The following is a 21,007-nucleotide window of genomic DNA, read 5'->3' as shown; positions in this document are numbered from 1 at the left end:
ACCAAAAAATAAACAACCAGCAAATAATTTCACCTCTTAAAAAAAAAGCATTTACACTTAAAAAATGGGATGAGGTGTGATTCCCTCCTTTTTAAAAACGTTTCTAGAGCTACTAAAAAACTTGCATCTACAAAATAGTTGATAATAAATATTCCTCTGGATTGTACAAGAAAGGAGACAGGGACCGCTGATAAGACATGGTATATGGTATTAATCAGACTTGACTTCTTAATCTCCTGCTTCATCAGAGGCGGGACTCTCCTCAGTTTTCGTTCCCCATTTTCTGCAGGTAAATCTTCAGTTTCTTGGTTGGCCACTTCGGCCTGTTTTCTCTTTGCTCCCCTTTTCCCTTTTGTTTGCCCCTTTTTGTCTGAAGATTTGTCTTTCACTGCTGCCCTTTTCAGCTTCGCTTCCACTTTTGCAGGAGCAGGTTTAGCTAACAACCGCTCGGATCCCCTCTTGGGCTCTTCCTTGGCGGCCCCTTCGTTGGAGCTGACCTTCCTCTCGGGCATCCTGGCGGCAGGGAGGGCATGTGCCAGGTTCCTGCGGGCCGGGGCTTGCCTAGAGCCTTCGTGAAGCTGAGCTGCAGCTCCTCTCACCGCCCGAGCTGCTGAGACCCACTCCCTTAACTACATTTCCAAAACTTGAACCAACATTTCAAAATCAGGACATTTCATATACAAGTCTGGATTTCAGTCTTCCCTTGAACAACCAGGGCCTGCATTTCCCCAGTGAGACTCTGCCTCTCTCAGTTGTCCTTTATCAGAGCCCTGCCACCGTTTTTATCTCCAAATAAATACTTTTTATACCTTCCTGTCTATAAAGAATTGAAAAACGAAAGACCAACAAAGTATCACATTTTAAGAAAAAGTCCCTTTTACATTTCGACTGCCTTCTTTAATTTAAATTAAATAGGCAAAGACTTTCTGTAATGAAGACAAAATCTAGCCCACTTCAACTGCTTTTAAAGGTTTAGTATTAGGCAGTGGTTCACACCTATAATCTCAATGCTTTGGGATGCTGAGACTTTAGAGGATCACTTGAGCACAGGACTTCAAGATCAGCCTGGGCAACAAAGCAAGACCCAATAAATAAATAAATAAATAAAGTTAGCAAAGCAAGACCCAATAAATACATAAATAATAAATAAATCAATCAAGAATGTTAGCCAGGCATGGTGGCATACACCTGTGGTCCCAGTCACTTCAGGACTGAGGTGAGAGGATTGCTTGAGCCTGGGAGGTCAAGGCTGCAGTGAGCTGTGATCTAGTCACTGCACTCCAGTCTGGGTAACCGAGTGAGACCCCATTGCCAAAAAAAAAAAAAAAAAGAGAGGAAAAAAGGTTGAGTATTTCTTATCCAAAATGCTTGGTACCACGAGTATTTCAGGGTTTCTTGGATTTTGGAATATTTGTATATATGTAATGAGATATCTTGGGAATAGGACTCGAGTATAAACACAAAATTCTTTAGTTTAACATACACCTTATAAACACAGCCAGAAGGTAATTTTATACACTATATTTTGATAATTTTGTGCATGAAACAAAGTTTGTGTACACTGAACCATCAGAAAGCAAAGGTATCGCCATCTAAGCGACCCATGTGGACAATCTGTGGTTGTTTGTCATCGCCATCACTCCTGACTTTGAACTTATATGCTATTAATAAGCAATCATTTTCTTACTCACATGTAGGTGTTTAAGTAAAAAATATGACCTATCATTAATACAGTGAAAAAACAATGTGTTCAGGTAACTAAACAGCACAGTAGCATCATCAGAATACCTCTATCAGCTGTTAAACGACAGCAACTATAAACACCAGCAGACTGAATAAACTGCATTGTGCACCTGTGTTTTCACTGCAACCTATCACATGAGGCCAGGTGTGGAATTTTCTACTTTGTGGCATCATGTTGGTACTCAAAATGCAAAATTGAATCAAATATAAAATGTGGACTTCAGACATTACAATATTCAATCCTTATTTAACTCTCTTGCTATAACTTTGTTTCATGCACAGGTTTTGGAGCATACTGGATGTCGGATTTTCAGATTAGGGATGCTCAACTGGTATTATTCTGGCCCCTGCAAAGCTTTCAGTAGGTCCCCTACTATTTCATACCGGGGACTTGCGAGTTCCTGGGAATAGCACTGTAACTCATTCTTGAGTGGGTCCTTGACTTCATTGAGTTTATAATCTAATAGGAAGAAGGCTATGAAGAATTCTAATAAAGTAAAACAAGCAACAAACCTTCCTCTTTAACTTATCAAAAACGGAAACTTTGAAGAGCTGCTCTTTAATAAATCACTGGAAGGCACCAGGACCCGGGTGTTTTGACTCAGCCTCATTTCAGACGGAGATCTGAGGCCATAATACCTCATGTGCCTATATATGCTAATAATCACCATTTCTTGTACCACTGTTTACATACTCTCATCTACACAATGATCTTCAACTCTTTCTCATGCACTTCAGTCTTACAATTTGTGATCACCAAACTCCCCTGTAAATTCCACCTCTTCTCTGAATGTTCTTTTCAGTGGCTGAGTTCCATTAATCCTGGCTTCCTTTTGTGTAAATTCTTCTGCTGAATTGCTTTTAACAGAAAGCCCTTTTATTCTTTCTCAGCTTATAAACCTCAGGACAATGAGATGTGATAGGTGTCCTCCTTTCTTCTTACTGCCATATCCAATTAATTAATTCCCCCCTGTACTTTTGAGAAAATTAATGCTAAAGCCTTTGCCATCCATCTATAAAAGTGACACCCTTTCTTATGTCTTAATGCCTTCTGCTAAGCTATTACTCTTTATCATTTGCTGAAGATTTATCTCAGGGCAAAGAATTCCTCCCTACCTGATTATCATTATCAACTATTTCAACATTAACATAGACGAAGTGGCCACACCCTCATCTCTTTGGTTCTTGAACTCTCGTCTCTACCTTCCATACCCATTCCCACACTCAGCTTTGATTTCATTAGAAATTGAATCAAATATAACATATGGACTTCGGACATTACAATATTCAACCCTTCTTTAACTCTCTTCCTATAACTTTGTTTCATGCACAAAATTATCAAAATATAGTGCATGAAATTACTTCCTGACTATGTTTATAAGGTGTATGTTAAAGAATTTTGGCCGGGCGCAGTGGCTCAAGCCTGTAATCCCAGCACTTTGGGAGGCCGAGATGGGCGGATCATGAGGTCAGGAGATAGAGACCATCCTGGCTAACATGGTGAAACCCCGTCTCTACTAAAAAAAAATACAAAAAACTAGCCGGGCGAGGTGGCGGGCGCCTGTAGTCCCAGCTACTCGGGAGGCTGAGGCAGGAGAGTGGCGTGAACCCGGGAGGCGGAACTTGCAGTGAGCCGAGATCTGGCCACTGCGCCCCAGCCTGGGTGACAGAGCAAGACTCCGTCTCAAAAAAAAAGAAAAAAAGAAAAAAGAAAAACAAACAACAAGAATTTTGTGTTTACACTCGGGTGCTATTTCCAAGATATCTCATTACATATATACAAATATTCCAAAATATTGGCCCTTTCCTGGTTTTATTTCTTTTACTGTCCAGTTTAATTAAAGTATGCCATTATAATCACTCATTTGCATATACTCAACTCTTTTGCCCTTTTTACCACTTTTGTATACTTTAAGAAAATTCTTATTGAATTCTAACTTACACCATTTTTCTCCCTGTAATTGAGAACCAGAATATTCTGGGAAAAAGAAAAACATACAACCGGGCATTTTCACATTAAAGTCAAAATGAAAGACTTCAGATGAGCACAAAACAAGTATGTTCGAACTCCTGTGACGTCTCCCTAGTGCATTTGTTTTCCAGCATTCTGAGATGATATAACATGCCCTCTTCACTTTTTTTTTTTTTTTTTTTTTTTTTGAGACAGAGTTTTGCTCTGTCACCCAGGCTGGAGTGCAGTGGTGAAATCTTGGCTCACTGAAACCTCCGCCTCCGGGTTCAAGCAATTCTCATGCCTCAACCCCCCAAGTAGCTGGAATTACAGGCATGTGCCACCACCGCCGGCTAATTCTTGTATTTTTAGTAGAGATGGGGTTTTGCCATGTTGGCCATGCTGGTCTCGAACTCCCAGCCTCAAGTGATCCACCTGCCTCGGCCTCACAAATTGCTTGGATTATAGGCATGAGCGACTGCACCTGGCCCTCTCTCTATCTTTTCACCTCCATTGTGTTAAGTATTAATGATCTACTTAATGTTTTATGGAGACAATTGAATATATCAAACATAATCTCTTCAGCAGAGACTGCTAGTAACCATACAATATAAATTGAATCCTTATTTTTAATGACAAGATTCCATTCTTTAGATAAGTACATTGCCACCTTGCAGAAGGATTATTCCTCATCCTTCCTTGAACCTAAGTTTAGCTATATGAATCAGTCCTGGCCAAGGAGACATAAATAGAAACTTTATGTAGTGTCTTCATCATTAGAAGGCTCATTAGAAGGTATACATGTGGTCTTCTTTTTCTACTTTCTCCAACTTTCTGCCTGGATTTTTTTTATTTATTTTTTATTTTTTTATTTTTTTAGTTTCTAGTGTGTTTCATGCTAACAGGCAGAAATTTGCCAAGAAAAACAGAGAAGGGTCAGATAAAATTGAATGACACTGCATGTCATGATGAACAACCATCTGGGGTCCTTGTCCAGTATTGTTCCAATGGAGTGGAAGAATTAGAAAATGTTTCCATGTATAATGTGAGTAAAAAGACAAGAATTAAAGATGGGTGATTTATAAAAATCTTTCAAGAAGTTTGATTATGAAAGGAATGATAGAAGAACAACAAGGAAAAATTAAGAATTAGGAATTTTTTTTAATGGGAGGTGCTTGATCATTTTCACTTCATTTTTATTTACTGAAGGGGAATCTGTTGATTTTAACAAGTTAATCAATCTAAAAGAAGAATTAATGCTCTCTCCACACCTCTCCTTTTCCTTCGGCCCCCTAAACAACCTGTTCTTTATTTTTCTTACCATTTTTTTTTAAACATGACGTTGTTTTAGTTTTCTCTCCTCTAAAGTAGGAATAATAGTAGTACCTACATCAAAGATTGGTAAAGATTACATGTTTTTGTTCTTTGGCTATTGGACCTGTGATTAATTTGTTTACTCTTGGGTTCATTCCCTGATGCCCATTACTCTGCTTGTCACCACAAATATCTGACTCCTTCATTTCCTAGGACCCTTGTCTATTGACTTCTAATTGGTTTCAGTATCCTGAATATACCAGCAGAAAACACTAGGGAGAAAGAAAAGGAGAAATCAGGATATTTATCTTTCTTCCTCTCTCTTTCTGTCTGTTCCATGCTAGATCTCAACAGAACCTCTCCCTTCTTCGTGGTTTGAGCTCTCCTTGAAAACTTTCAGTCTCTGAACTTGAGAAGCATCATTGTGCCCCACTTGTACTTCCAGCTATAGGGGTGATAATACCTTTCACGTGTCACTAAGCTCAGGGTTGTCTTACTATGACCCATTTGGTTTTTCATCTCGTTTTTCATGTCTACAACTAGGTTCCCATGTTATATTCCTCTACTGAACTACTTGGCGTGGGTTCTGTCTTCCTGACTTCGTCCTGACTGATACAACTATTATTATCATCATCGTCATCATCATCAACAGAATAAGTCAGGAAATGTGGAATGTGGAAAAAAATGTTAAATGTGGAAAAAAAAAAAGTGCCTCAGAAAATAAGAGATGGAATACAAAGCCCAAGTAAGAGGAAAAGCCTGCAATTGGAAAATGGAAATAACTTCATATTTAAAAAAAAAAATAAATAAATAAATAAATAAATAAATAAATAAGCATCTAAAAGCATGTGAATAGCCAGTCAAGATTATTCTGTATTTTATGTTTTGTTATTTTTATTCCATCCATTTATCTTGGACATGTTTGAGGCAACTAAGACCATAGTCCAGTTGTACCCTGTCTCCCAGTAGCATCTTAACAAGGTAGTGAGTCTCCAGAAAAAGGTGGCAGAAGTATGTGTTATACAATTAGAACCTGAGAAGTGTCAGGGAGCTCCTTGTGTCCCAGAGTGCACAGAGGCAGCAGAAGGAAATCCATGCAACACAAAAGAGAGCAAAAATAAAAACAGTTACATAAAATTTCTGAGCAGATTGGAGATGAACAGAGCTCAAAAAGTCCCTAAACATAATTTGTTGTGGGAGCAACAGAAGAATTTCTCTTTGCCTAAGAGTGGTACTAAAGAAGAAAGAGATTTGCTGAATTTAATGCATCAGATGAGAGCCCAGAATAATTTAGTAGCAATATGTACAGACTGATCACTAAGAAACAAGCAAGACAATATGTGACTCAATAGAAGTCAATGAGGACAGAGCATATTTAAGACTAGATGCCCAGTCCCACCCTCCAATGTCTTTAGACTATGTAAGACACATGGACCCTTGACACAGTTCCTGGAAAAGGAGAGGGGAGACTGAGTAATAATAATTGGGATTATGGTTTTGACATTCTGACAGAATAGGGCTGAAAATAGAATATAAATTCAATTTTAGAAAAATAATTTTTGTTTATTACACATCTGAATTAGAAAACTGAGATTTCTACCTATGACAAGGGAATAAAAATAGTTGAAGGTTGTAACAAGATCAGTTTTAAAGTCATGTTGGAAAAATAAGCTCATAAAATGTTTAGAAATTTTATGAAGCATAGTACTACATTAAAAATACGAATGGGCTGGGTATGGTGGCTCACGCCTGTAATCCCAGCACTTTGGGAGGTCGAAGTAGGTGGATTACCTGAGGTCGGGAGTTCAAGACCAGCCCAACCAACATGGAGAAACACCATCTCAAATACAAAATTAGCTGGATGTAGTGGTGCCTGCCTGTAATCCCAGCTACTCGGGAGGCTGAAGCAGAAGAATTGCTTGAACCTGGGAGGTGGTGGTTGTAGTAAGCCAAGATCGTGCCATTGCACTCCAGCCTGGGCAACAAGAGCAAAACTCCGACTCAAAAATAAATATAATCATTCATATATATATACAAATAGATATATGCATATATATCTATATAGCCATATGAACATATATATGAATAGATTCATAGGTGTGTGTGTATATATACACATATATATCTGAATTAGAAAATATACGCATATACACACACATGAATATAAATATGTATATATGTATATGTGTGTGTATATATATATATACACACACACACATATGAATGAATCTATTTTGCTCAAAAAGAGAAAGCCAAGGTGGAAAAAAATTCTTTATTTCAAAATGCTTAAAAATGTTTTTGAATAATTAGTTGAAACACTGAAATCAACTAGAGTATAATCTTGAAATTTTGGAGATAGTTAGCATTTTGGTCATCTTGCAGTTTTGTTTTGTTTCTCCATGTATACAAAATTATTTGTGAAGACAGAATTAATTGTGAAATTACTTATAATGAAATTTTAAAATATTTACAGTAGCTTAATTTCAACTGGATAAAATAGAGATATATGCTTATATGGGGCTAAAACTATAACAGGTAAAAATATAAGAGTGGGGTTCACTGTGCCCATTTCGTGTCTGGAATCCAGACACAGCAAGCCACCTTTCAGCTTAAATACTTTTTACCCTAGTTTTCCCAGTGTTTTCAAATGAGTGCTAAAATGGTAAATTAAGAAATAATGACTTAAACACTTTTTGGCTATATTTATGATGGAATTTGAATTGGCATAAACTTTTTTCATACAAGAGATAAATCATTACTTGGCATGTAAAATGCCCTGGTCAAAATTTATTTGCTGCTTTTCTTCAAAGAGAAAAATAGTGATGTTCTGGCAAAGAGTATACGTGAGAATAAAGAGAAAGGATTCATTGTTTATCTAGCAAGTTGCTCACAAATTCGAATTACTTAGCAGTTATCTTTCAAGACTGAACACTCACATCAACAACTGTAAGCAAAACTGTTAATTGTTATACTGTATTTGACAATATCCTTATAATGGGAATTAAGTTTAAGAATGGGAAAAAGAGAACTCATCACTGGTAACATAAGCAGTTTTTCACCTTAAATTACATGTGACAAAAATTGTGGTGTTAATAGTTTAGAGAAAAAGGAAAAGAATGAGTTATCTTTCTTTACTGAACACGGCCCTGCGTGACACAGCAAAAAAGACTAATCAGTCAGTGACTGTTTCATGACATAATTAACTAAATTTTCCAGTAATAATATGTGTTTATTGAAAATTTCAACTTCGTATAGTACCACTTCTTTGGCAAATCACTTTTCTACAGAGATTTTCATAAACTTTTAAGAATGGAGCAGCAGTGGGCACCAAGCAGTCTACTAGACGTCCCTGGTTTATTGTTCTATGGCATTAGAAATATTTTGGCAAAAACTTTGAGAAATGTAGCCTACTCTATAATTTTTTAGTCACTTATTTCACATTTTTTTGATAATTTAAAAATTTTGCCCAACTTTGGCCATTAGATAACAATACCTTCTAGAGAAGCCATGAGCCATAACTCTTCATGAAGTTCCTCTTGCTCTAAAAACAGAGGCCCATGTCCTGGACCCAGATCCAGATAAAAGGGCCAGGCACTATGTTGTCTGTATCAATTGCTAATTCATAAAGGTCTTAGGTGGGGGGTCTTTGCAAAAACCAGCAGAGAGTACCTGTGTCTTGTTTTCTTTCTTTTGTATTTATTGTTTTTGTTTTCTCAGCAACCTGGCTCTCAGGGAAAGAAAAAGGCTCTTCCAAAGTGTCTGGCTGCAGCATGCCAATAATCGTGTACAGTCAGTAGCAGTGCAACAAATCACTGATAAGTGATGAAAATATAAACATGGTAATTCTAAAGGGCTTAGATAAAAGGACAACATGCTATTTGAGGACAGCTTTTAATTCTCCAATGAAAAGAGAAGACAATTATTTCCTCTCTAGGAATTTTGGATACAGAAATAAGTTGGAATGTGACTTTACCTTGCTTCTTTGAGCCATAAAAGGATAATATTCTGATTAACAAGCTGGCTTTTGTAAACTCTAAAACTAAGTACGTTTACAGATTAATTATTCTCTAGTTATGGGAGGAGAAGCAAGCCTTGTCGAGAGTAGCAGTAACCATCTCCTTTATATCACTGCAGTAGGGGTTGGTATTTTAGGCTTCTTTTGCATTCATCCCCATAGCATTTTGTGAAGCGTGTCATGAAAGACAGCAGTACAAGATTTCCTGCAGATTTCTCTCATTGATTTATTAACTGATCTATACAGTGGTTGTCTTATCACACTGATCACTAATGATGACATAGAGAATAATTGCCATCCTATGACCTATCAGAAAAGTCATTTTAAATATGAAAGTAATCATATTTTATTATTAATAGTCTACATAAGCCAGTTCTCTCCTTTCTAGGATCTATACTAGCAGAAGTTGTAAAGCAGTGTCTTAAATACTCATTCAGGATGTTTAATATACTTTAAGTCAGTGGGAGATTCAAACATTATCAACCTTGCATTTTCTAGGGTTTTTTCTTAAATTTTCTTTATCAACAGAATTGGCTGAAAGGATATTACCAGATCTTGCAATAATATGACCAAAATATTCATAACTTGATCTTAATAAATTGCATATTTTTAAAAAACACATTAAGTCTCAACAGGAAGATATCAAACTACAATTTTACCTAAAAGGTCTTAATAGGTGCTATGTAAATATGACAGTATATTATTAGAGGAAAATATTACCTAAAATAAATTGTGAATCACTTTATGGTTAGATGAACTGAAATTAATATCGATACTGTGTGCTTCACTCTTAACTAGAAGAAAAATAACATTCCTGGAAACATTAATATGATGATGGTGCTTCAGGTAAGCAACTCACAGTGGCTTTTTGCCATTTAAGCAAATAACAGTGGCTTTTTTTTTTTTTTTTCCTGAATGTTAAAATTATATTTTGGTGTAGAAAAATGTATGATTTAACAATTATTTTCATTATATAGAATTTTCCAGTAGTTCAAAGTCTACATTTGAAACTTATTTATGCTGACTTTTTTTTTTTCCTAGATCAATAGTATCTCTGGAAATTAGATATCTCCACAGAAACTTTTCTCTTCTTCTTGATTTACCTTCGTCATTTTATGAATATTTTTTCCTTCTGTTTTAGAGATAAGGGCATGAGATAAAATGCATATGTTATGGGGAATATATTTAACATATATTTGTATTTTCCAATTCAGCATTCTAAAACAGTTATCTGCCAAGCATGTAAAGTTAAGAATGCTTACAATTTCCATATCACCACAAACTGTTACAATCCGCACCTCTCTGTCCTTTCCTTTGAACATGGCCATTGTGATACCATGGACCTTTTAATGACAACACCGTACCATGCAACATGATAGTACACTATGACCAAATAGAGCAGTTTTGTTTTTAATAACATAAGATTTAATAGTTTTCATTTTTGTAATTCATTTTATTTTGAATTCTTGGTTTGGATGTTTTAGGAATTTGGACACTTGAAAAAAAGCTTTCCCTGTGTAAGAACACAAGAGTTCTACTTTTACCAAATTGAGTTAGAACTTATGTTTTTCTGTCTCCTCCTTCTGTACTCCTTCCTTTTCTCCTTCCTTCCTACTTTCCTTCCTTCCTGTCTTCCTTTTGTCCTTTTTCTTTTTTTTTGCAGACTAAATCCTCAGAGAATCCTATTTATATATTCTCAATGAATTTTATTACATTTCTTTAAGTAAATAGCATTTCAAGTTATGTGTAAGTAAAATGTGCATGAACTACAAAGACATAATAGTAATAATTCGATTTTACCCACATAGTTCTATTTTATTTGATTCTTTCTTCCTTTGTTAGTATTGGTAAATATATTACCTCACAAAACGTTATTAAAATCTGTACTTCACAATAATTTTTTCCTCAAACTATGACATGTATTTTATTTGATTCCATTATACATTTTATAATTTTGTATTGGAATGCAATAATCGCGTATATTATAGGGGTTCAAAAGTGATGCAAAGCAGATTTGTAAAATAATAAGTTATATAGTTAATATATCAAATAAGTTTATTTTACATCATAAGTGTTAACTATGACTTTCCTTAATGGATGAATTATATTCATTTATTATTTTAATTATCTATGTTTCAAAATGTTCAAATTGCAACATGACACTTGTAATGATAATATTAAACATGTATTTCCTAATAAAATTGAGATTACAAAGATTAAACATTAAGAACTTACAGTTTGTTTTCACACCAATTAATATTGAAATTCCATCTTCTAAGGTAATTTTCGCAAAAGTGTTACATAATATATTAATTATTCGTTTACTTTCATCACAATTCTTATTGTACTTGATCTATTACGAGAAAAGTATAATTGCATAAAAGGATACTGTGGTCTATTTTTCTATTTTAAGAAATATTGCTGTTTAGAATAAACTACCCCACTGAATATTTTTTAGTATGGAGTATAAAAGTATTACTCAGGTAAAACCATAATAATAATGATCATTATTTATTTAGAATATTTCATGTGAGTGATATTTGCAACCATCACTTTGTTTTTAAGATAGTTTTATTTGATTGGTGTAAAAACTCTAAATGTTGAATTCTCTGTAATAAGGTTTAATCAGGTATATGCTACCAATTAACTTAAGGAACTGTTAAAGGCTTTGTCATTTTTCTGTAGCACAGATTTTTATAAATTAAAAGAAAACTTAGACAAGATATGTATCTGTTGTCTTCATTATACTGGGTAAGAACTGACAGAACAATTAAAGCAGGGCTCTGCTTCTAGTAGGAATATATAAACAAAACCTGAAATCCAAGTAGTGAGCTACCGCTTTATTTCCAAGATTTTAAGTATTTTGCCAAGGGCAGACTTACTTTGGACAGAAAGAAGAGCCAAACATATAGGAGAAAGGGAGAACTCAGGACATAGAAAGAAAATCTAAAGTATTTGACAGTATTGATACTGCCTAAGATGAACATATTTGACAACATTTACATTCCCAAGGATGAAGCAAGCACTGAGCTTCGCAAAGGATATTGAAGACAGTAGATACAAGAGGCCCTACTGGAGGGAACTATGCAGGAGTTCATCAAGAGTGAGAATAGGAGTCTACTGTAAGCAACTGTCCATATCAAAGGAGGACAGCAGGGAATGCTTGAAAGATATCTAGCAAAAACATATATAATCTTCACTAAATCAGAACAAAAAATTGTCCTTCATTTATTAAGGACTGTTGGCTGGGTACAGCAGAAGGCGCCTCCAATCCCAACACTGTGGGAGGCCAAGGCAGGATAATTGTTCAAGGCCAGGAGTTCGAAATCAGCTGGGGTAACACAGTGAGACCCCCGTCTGCACAAAAAATAATTTTAAAAACTTTAGCTGGGAATGGTGGCATGCCTGTAGTATTACTAGTTACTTAGGAAATGATGACTTGAACCCAGGAGTCCAAGGTTGCATGAGCTATGATAGCACCATTGCACCCCAGCCTGGACAACAGAACCAGACCCTGTCTCTAAAAACTGAATAAATAAAAATAAAATAAAATAAGAATTGTACACTGACTATCAGAGTAGAATGAATGAATTGTGACTCTGCTTACTTTGTGGTTTTATTTTTATAATAATAGATATTAATTTTTTGGTATTTCCCATAACAGAGTATGATCTATTCTCCATAAATCTGTTTATTTACAAGACACCATAATTTTTAAACCCTACAAGTATATTATATATATGCAATTGGGGAAAATTTATTACAAGTTTGAAAGTCAAGTGAGCCAAAAGAAATAAGTAGAACCACTTACAAAATCCTGTCAATGAAAGATTCTTTTCTGTTTGGATCCCTTACAGTGCCTATTTAAAGACTATGATTGATTTTGGTAAAAGAAACACCGTGCAAATAATAAATGAAAGTAGAAATGTGTATAGACACTGATAACAAAAATGTATAATTATACTCAATTCTAATTATTTCATTGGCTGCCCATCAAAGGAATTGCATTTCTTTTCTTCTTCCTATGGAGTCTCTACAAATTGATCTTACCAGTGACACCACATTACACACACACACACACACACACACAAATGTCTGTGAAAAAATGTTTGAGGAATCTATCTTCTTTGGTTATGAATGAGCTCTTTTCAAATAACTATTGACAATACCACTAAATACAAACTGACCAAAGGAATTGTGTTATGTGATATAAAGCAAATAATTCACTTACAGCCTTACTTCACTGTCTTTTCTTTCTCTCATAAAACCTGATTGCTTGGTAATCAGCATTTCTGACACCTTCCTGAGAAGAAATAACATTGTATCAAGAAAAACACAAAATGCACACCCATCTTTTAATGGGCTCATTTAATGTTCTGTCCCCAAGTCACCCAAAAATGTATTTTGTGATTGTAGAGAAGAAAATCAAGCCTAATACTCTACTCTGGTAATCAACTTCCTATAAAAATTCTCACTTCAGTTAAGTTTCGAGTCAGGCAGAGGTAAGTTAAAATCTTTGAAACACTATTCTCCTTTCCTGACAAAAAGACACATAAAAACTGAGTTCAGCTCTCCTGCGGTTTTTGGAAAGAGAAACATTCTATTTATATATAATTAAAGGGGTTTCTAAAATAGCAAACAATCATAGAAGTTTTCACAGTTACTATTGTACTATTATGGCTGCTATTCAATTTTTAATGGAAATTATTCAAAATTAAAAATAATTAGTAAATAAGTTAAGAAAACATGGAAACGCAAGTTTTTAAATAGTTTAGGAAGAAATGATGGAAGATAACATGAATTGAACACATGTTTGAATTTGTTGCCTATGAGGGTAGGGAAAATGGAGATACAAAAATTATAAAGTGATGAAACTTGCAATGATATTTCAGAGACACTGGAAGTTCCACAACAAAGGGGACACCAAACTGACATGAAGTACTTTGAAGAAGAATTGACAAGTGCATCCTCCTGAGATAAGATGAACTTTATAAAGGGAAGAGGTAAAAGGGGTGATCCATCAGGGAACAATGACTTATGCATGTAAACATGCCCAATATTGTGTTGGATTTGTAGAGAAAAATGAAATTTGAGGGGGACATTACAACAAAATTATCACTCATTATCTACTATTTACTATACTAGACCTTATTGATAAAATATGGGCAAAAGAGAAACAACACGCACCATTTATTGGCCAATAAGAAGAGAAAGCAAACAACACAGAAATAAACTCATGCTTGGAAACTAATGCTGTCTATGAAAGAAAGGAACCCAGTGCTCTGAGCAGAAAGCAATTTATTTCAATTAGAGGACTAAGAAACTGACTTTTAAGCCAAAACCTCATTGATAAGTCTGAATTAGCTGGGCAAAGGAATATTGAAAATTAGCCAGGCATAGTGGCAGGCACCTGTAATCCCAGCTACTCAGGAGGCTGAGGCAGGAGAATTGTTTGAACCTGGGACGCAGAGGTTGCAGTGAGCCAAGATTGCGCCACTGCACTCCAGCCTGGGCAACAGACTAAGACTTTGTATCAAAAAAAAGAAAAAAGAATATTGAGCATGCAGTAGAGGGAGCTGAGTAATGGAGAGGTGTACTTCAATGAAAGAGAGATAAAAGTATAAAGGACTGAAGGAATTTTCCAGGCATTGGACAGCAAAGAGTGAGGGTAAAAAGGACTGGAGAGTAAGAATGACTAGAAAGGCATCATGAGGGCATGGTCAAATTTTAAAATTAGTCCTGAATGCAATGCAAAGCTTTGGAAAACATTTAGTCAGAGAAATAACATCACCTGATTTATATTTTAGGATTATTTTGGTTGTTATAAGAAGATTGGATTAGTTGGGAGCGAGAGTGAAAGCAATTATTACACAAGATAAGAAATTAGGATGACTAAGAAAGAGTGTTGGGGTGGAAATTGAGATAACTTGTAAAATTTAAGATATTATTTTAAAGACAAAATTGGCCAAATTTGGTGTACAATAATATGTAAGGGTTACTCTGCTTCATTCCTTGAGTAACTACTGGATGGTAGTGTCATTTATTGAAACAGTGAGGGCTAAAAGAGGAGAAGATTTGTTTGCAGAGCTAAGACAGAATGATTTTGATCATGATAGAACTAAGATGCTTAAGATATATTCAAGCAAAGAAAGATGAAAGGATAACGGGCTAAAGGAAATTTTAGATGGGTAGTAGATTGTTGCTTACAGGGCTTGAAACTCAAAGATAGTATCAGAACTGGTGATACTGGTGATATATTTCTGGGAGATGTAGACATATAAAATTTCTAAAGGCATGGGACTGCCTGAGCTAGACAAAGTAAGTGTGTATTACATGAGGGAAAAAACAAAGAACAACAACAACAAAAAGCACTATACAAAGTTCTTAGGTTGTATAAAACAGAAATAGCCAGAAAAGAAGAAAACATATTAAAAAAGGAAACTCAAAAGCAAAGAATAAGAAATCATGAACTGAATTACTTTTTTTTAACTCAGAGACTAGTCAAATATATCAAATAAATAAAATACTGAGAAGAAATCAAGTAAGACAAAGAAGGAAAAATGTGTATGGATTTGACATGGAGGTCACCAGTGACCCTAACCAGAGCAGAGACCAAATAGAGTTGGAGCCAATAAAATCTGCTGTACTTTTCTATGAAGAGAGAAAACTATCTGAATAAATCAACGTAGTATGTTTAAATTATAAAAATAAATGAACTATGTATTTATTTACAGGTAAAGTCAATATATTTAATTTCTTACTTAATATAACAATTAAAACTAGAATCCACATGGTTTACTTTTTATAAAAGTTGATGCTTAATATCATATTTTTGAAATGCAATCTACTTTTTATTTTACAATGCTGTATTAGTCTGTTCTCACAGTTCCACATGGCTGGGGAGGCCTCATAATCATGGTGGAAGACAAAGGAAGAGCAAAAGGATGTTTTCCACGCGGCAGGCAAGTGGGCATGTACAGCGGAACTCCCCTTTATAAAACTTTCAGATCTCATGAAACTTACTCATTATCACAAGAACAGCACAGGAAAGACCTGACCCCATGATTCAATTACCTCCCTCTGGCCTTGCCCTTGACAAGTAGGGATTATTACAATTCAAAGGAAATTTGGTTGAGGACACAGTCAAACTATATCATTTCTCTCCTGGCCCCTCCCAGATCTCATGTCCTCACACTTCAAAACACAATCATGCCTTCCCAACAGTCCCCCAAATTCTTAACTCATTCCAGCATTCACTCAAATGTTCAAGTCCAAAGTCTCATCTGAGACACAGCAAGTCCCTTCGCCTATGGGCCTGTAAAATCAAAAGCAAGTTAGTTACTTTTTAGATACAATGGGGTTACAGGCATCGGGTAAAAATACCCATTCCACATGGGACAAATTGGCCAAAACAAAGAAACTACAGGCTCTATGCAAGTCCAAAATCCAGTGGGACAGTCAAGTCTCAAAGCTCCAAAATGATCTCTTTTGACTCCATGTCTCACATCCAGGTCATGCTGATTACTGATCATGATGTAAGCAGTGGGTTCCCATGGTCTTGGGCAGCTCTTCCTCTGTGGCTTTGCAGGATACAGCCCCACTCCTGTCTGCTTTCATGAGCTGTCATTGAGTGTCTGCATCTTTTCCAGGCAAACAGTGCAAGCTGTCAGTGGATCTACCATTCTGGGGTCTGAAGGATGGTGAATCTCTTCTCATAGCTTCATTAGGCAGTGTCCCAGTGGGGGCTCTGTGTGTGGGGGGTCCCACTCCACATTTACCTTCTACACTGCCCTAACAGAGGCTTTCTATGAGGGCCCTGCCCCGTAACAAACTTCTGCCTGATATTTAGGCATTTTCATAAACCCTCTGAAATCTAGGCAGAGGTTTCCAAACCTCAGTTCTTGACTTCTGTGCACCTGCAGGCTCAACACCATGTGGAAGCTTTTAAGGCTAGAGGTTTGCACCCTCTGAAGCCACAGCCCCAGGTGTACCTTAGCCCCTTTTAGTCATGGCTGGAGCAGCTGGGACACAAGGCACCAAGTCCTTAGGCTGCCCACAGCACAGGGGCCTTGGACCTGGTCCATGAAACCATTTTTCCTCCTAGGCCTCTGCGCCTGCGATGGGAGGGCTATTGCAAAGGTCTCTGACCCGCCCTGGAGACTTTACCCCATTGTCTTGGTGACTAACATTAGACTCTTTAATACTTACAAAAATGTCTGTGGCAGGCTTGAATTTCTCCCCAAGAAATGGGTTTTTCTTTTCTATTGCGATGTCAGGCTGCAAATTTTTCAAACTTTCATGCTCTGCTTCCTCTTGTACACTTCACCACTTAGAAATTTCTCCACCAGATACCCTAAATCGTCTCTCTTTAGTTCAAAGTTCCACAGATCTCTAGTTTAGGGGCAAAATGCTGTCAATCTCTTTGCATAGCAAGAATGAGCTTTACTCCATTTCCAATCAAGCTCTTCATCTCCATCTGAGACCACCTCAGCCTGGACTTTATTGTCTATATCACTATCAGCATTTTGGTCAAAGCCATTCAACAAGTTTCTAGGAAATTCCAAATTTTATCACATCTTCCTATCTTCTGAGCCCTCCAAGCCTCCAGGAAGTTCCAAACTTTCCCACGTTTTCGTGTCTTCTTCTGAGCCCTCCAAACTCTTCCAACCTCTGCCTGTTACCCAGTTCCAAAGTTGCTTTCACATTTTCAGGTATCTTTACAGCAGCACCCCACTCTACTGGTACCAATTTACTGTATTAGTTTGTTCTCACAGTTCTACATGGCTGGGAGGCCTCACAATCATGGTGGAAGACAAGGAAAGAGCAAAGTGATGTCTTACATGGTGGCTGGAAAGAGGGTGTGTGCAGGGGAACTCTCCCTCATAAAACCATCAGATCTCATGAGACTTATTCATTTTCATGACAACAGCGTGGTAAAGACCTGGCCACATAATTCAATTACCTCCCTCTGGCCCTGCCCCTGACACGTGGGGATTATTATTACAACTCAAGGTGAGAGTTGGGTGGGGACCATATCAATTGCCATATACTTGTCCTTGAAAAATAAAATCATATGTATTTCAGTAATATTAGAGGAAAATAAAGAATGAAAGTCAATAAATATTTGAGCTACAAGAATTTTATACATTTTGAATTCTTCTTATTTTACAGATAAGGAACTTGAACTACCAGAATAACAGCCTCTTATTAGACCAGGTTTTGCAAAAATAAACTAAAATTCTCTGTGGTATTGTAATAAAAAATAAATTCCGTGAATTTAATAAATATTAATAATAATGCTACCAAGGCCGGGCGCGGTGGCTCAAGCCTGTAATCCCAGCACTTTGGGAGGCTGAGACGGGCAGATCACGAGGTCAGGAGATCGAGATCATCCTGGCTAACATGGTGAAACCCCGTGTCTACTAAAAAAAACAAATACAAAAAACTAGCCGGGCGAGGTGGCGGGCGCCTGTAGTCCCAGCTACTCGGGAGGCTGAGGCAGGAGAATGGCATAAACCTGGGAGGCGGAGCTTGCAGTGAGCTGAGATCCGGCCTCTGCACTCCAGCCTGGGTGACAGAGCGAGACTCTGTCTCAAAAAAATAAAATAAAATAAAATAAAATAATACTACCAAGAAGTTAGCCTTTTCATTTACAAACATAGAAAATGACAACCATAACTGTTCTTGTTTTTAATGATAGTTAAAATAACGATTAATAACTATTAAAATAACAGTTAATAACTGAGTTATCTGTCTCAGTCTAGTTGGGCAGCTATAACACACTACAATAGGGCAATTTATACACAATAGAAGTTTATACTCACAGTTCTAGAGGCTGAGATGTCCAAGATAAAGGAACCAGGAGATTCAACATCTGATGAGGGTTCACTCTCTGCTGCCAAGATAGGACCTTCTGGCTCTGTCCTCACATTGCAGAACGGCAAGACTGTTCTCTTGACATTTATGGGGCCTCTCTCACCTGGACATTATTCCCATTTGTGAGGGTTCCTCCCTCAGTACCTAATCACCTCCCTCAGTACCTAATCACCTAATGGCTCCCTCTTTTAATACATCACCTAGGAGTTAGGTTTTAACACGAATTGTGGGCAGATACGTACATTCAGATCATAGCACCATCTAAAGCATCCTTAGAAGTCTGATTTATTTGCCTATTTGACTATAAAATTTAAAAAGTGAATATTTTTTACATGTAAGATAAAGTTCACAATGAGCTCTGATGACCTGGAATTTGCCAGTTTACTAGGAAGGAATACTCTCCTTGCTTCTGGTTTTCATTCATTTACTACAGGAATGCTGGGGGTGAAACCTGATGACACTGTATGTACTGAAGCTTTTCAATAAATTGTGTTTCAGTTTTAATAAGATCTGGCTCTTTGTTTTATTTGTCTGTTCTCACTATTGTTAACCAGATTTTTTTTCTACATTTGAGTAGTTCTTAGGTGGACTTTCAACTACTAAATGTGGTAATTTGTAGAAAAGTACATGTCTTGTCTGCTGAAGCATGTATCATTGCTATGCATTACTTATCACTTAATAATTTAATGTAAAAGTACTCATCAATCAAATTATTATTTTCTAGCTTACACTTGGTAGTTTTAAGAAAAAGAACAAGGAAATAAACCTATCAGTATTAACAATGGAAGTAACACTGTTTCCATAAGAAGTTAATTCTTCATACATTTAGGAAGATTGTATTATTGAAACAGGAAAGAAGGAGAAAGAAAGGAAGAGAGAAGGGACAAAAGAAATATTGGTGTGAAAAATATATATTTTTTAGAAAATTCTTTTCAGTCTCCCTTCCTTGTTAACCCTTTCCATGATAAAAAAAAAAAAAAAAAAAAAAAAAAAACTGAAATAATAATGAAAGGCATGTGAAGTACTCCTGATACTGTGATTGGGAAACATGGGTTAAACATGGTTCCACAGATGATCGAAAGATTGCCTTTGAGACCCTGAAAGTGAAGGATGAGAAGAGCTTTAAAGAGACTGAAGTACAGATGAAAAAAATACAGAAACTACGGGACGGCATAAACATTTCAAAAGGCAAGATCATCATACACAGCGGCAACAGTGAACATGAAAACTGATATGTCCACAATGACAAGGAATTAGTCCTTGTACAACTGTGAAAACTTAAGCCTAGGCAGCATCCCATAACTTACTCAAACTCACCCTCAAGGCCCTGATAGAGATTGTTGAAAAGGGTGAAAAGATCTGTAAGCAATCAAAAGATTGCTGAAATATGTAGGAAATTTGAATCTAAGAAAGAAAAAGTGCTTCATTTTTGTCAGTATTGACTCGCTAAGGAGCAGGAGGAGATTGAGGAGAATAACCTAGAAGACCTGAGAAGCTCGACAAGTTGATGGTGGACTACGTAGGGATGGAGAATTTCCAGAAATAGTATGACAAAGTGAAAATGCAGCAACTGGCCTTCAACACAGACGAGTCCACTGTTAGAAATCAGTGGGAAGTTGTGGGAGATGCTGAAGGAGTACTTGAATGGCATCTCAGTGAGTGACAGAGTGCTGGGCCATATCAACCCACTGTTCATAGTCATCCATGGACGCAGCTTACCCTAGCCTTTGTCCACACCTATAGCCCATCCAAGTAACAAACAACATCCAACCACTTATTATGTCATTGAAGCAGCCCACATGATCTCTCACACCCTGTGATCTAAGGAAAATCTCTTTTCAACTCACAGGGATTGTTTTGAGAGACCTAAGGACTTTGCTATTAAAAACTTCCAATGGGGCAAGGGCAAAACTCTGGTTGGTAGTTGGGTAACTTTGAGCAAGTAGACAATTTTTCTTAATTTGAATTTAATTTCCTCACGTTGTGTGAGAAGAATAAACACCTCATAAACAAAATATTATATTCATGTGAAGTATAGATTACCATTATTTTAAAAATATTCTCTATTGATTGGAAAGATAAGAACAAAACCTTTTAAAGGAAATTAA

The 21,007-nt window shown here is 36.4% G+C and overlaps 1 pseudogene; it reads right to left on the bottom strand.

The window, feature by feature from the left end:
* Positions 1 to 210: 210 nt before the first annotated feature.
* Positions 211 to 512, bottom strand: LOC126954301 (non-histone chromosomal protein HMG-14-like; annotated as a pseudogene).
* Positions 513 to 21,007: the final 20,495 nt, after the last annotated feature.

Source organism: Macaca thibetana, chromosome 5 (genome assembly GCF_024542745.1).
Source record: "Macaca thibetana thibetana isolate TM-01 chromosome 5, ASM2454274v1, whole genome shotgun sequence".
In the NCBI taxonomy this organism is placed as follows: domain Eukaryota; kingdom Metazoa; phylum Chordata; class Mammalia; order Primates; family Cercopithecidae; genus Macaca; species Macaca thibetana.
Note: the sequence above shows the minus strand (reverse complement) of the source record. Positions and strands in the feature narration are given on the sequence as shown.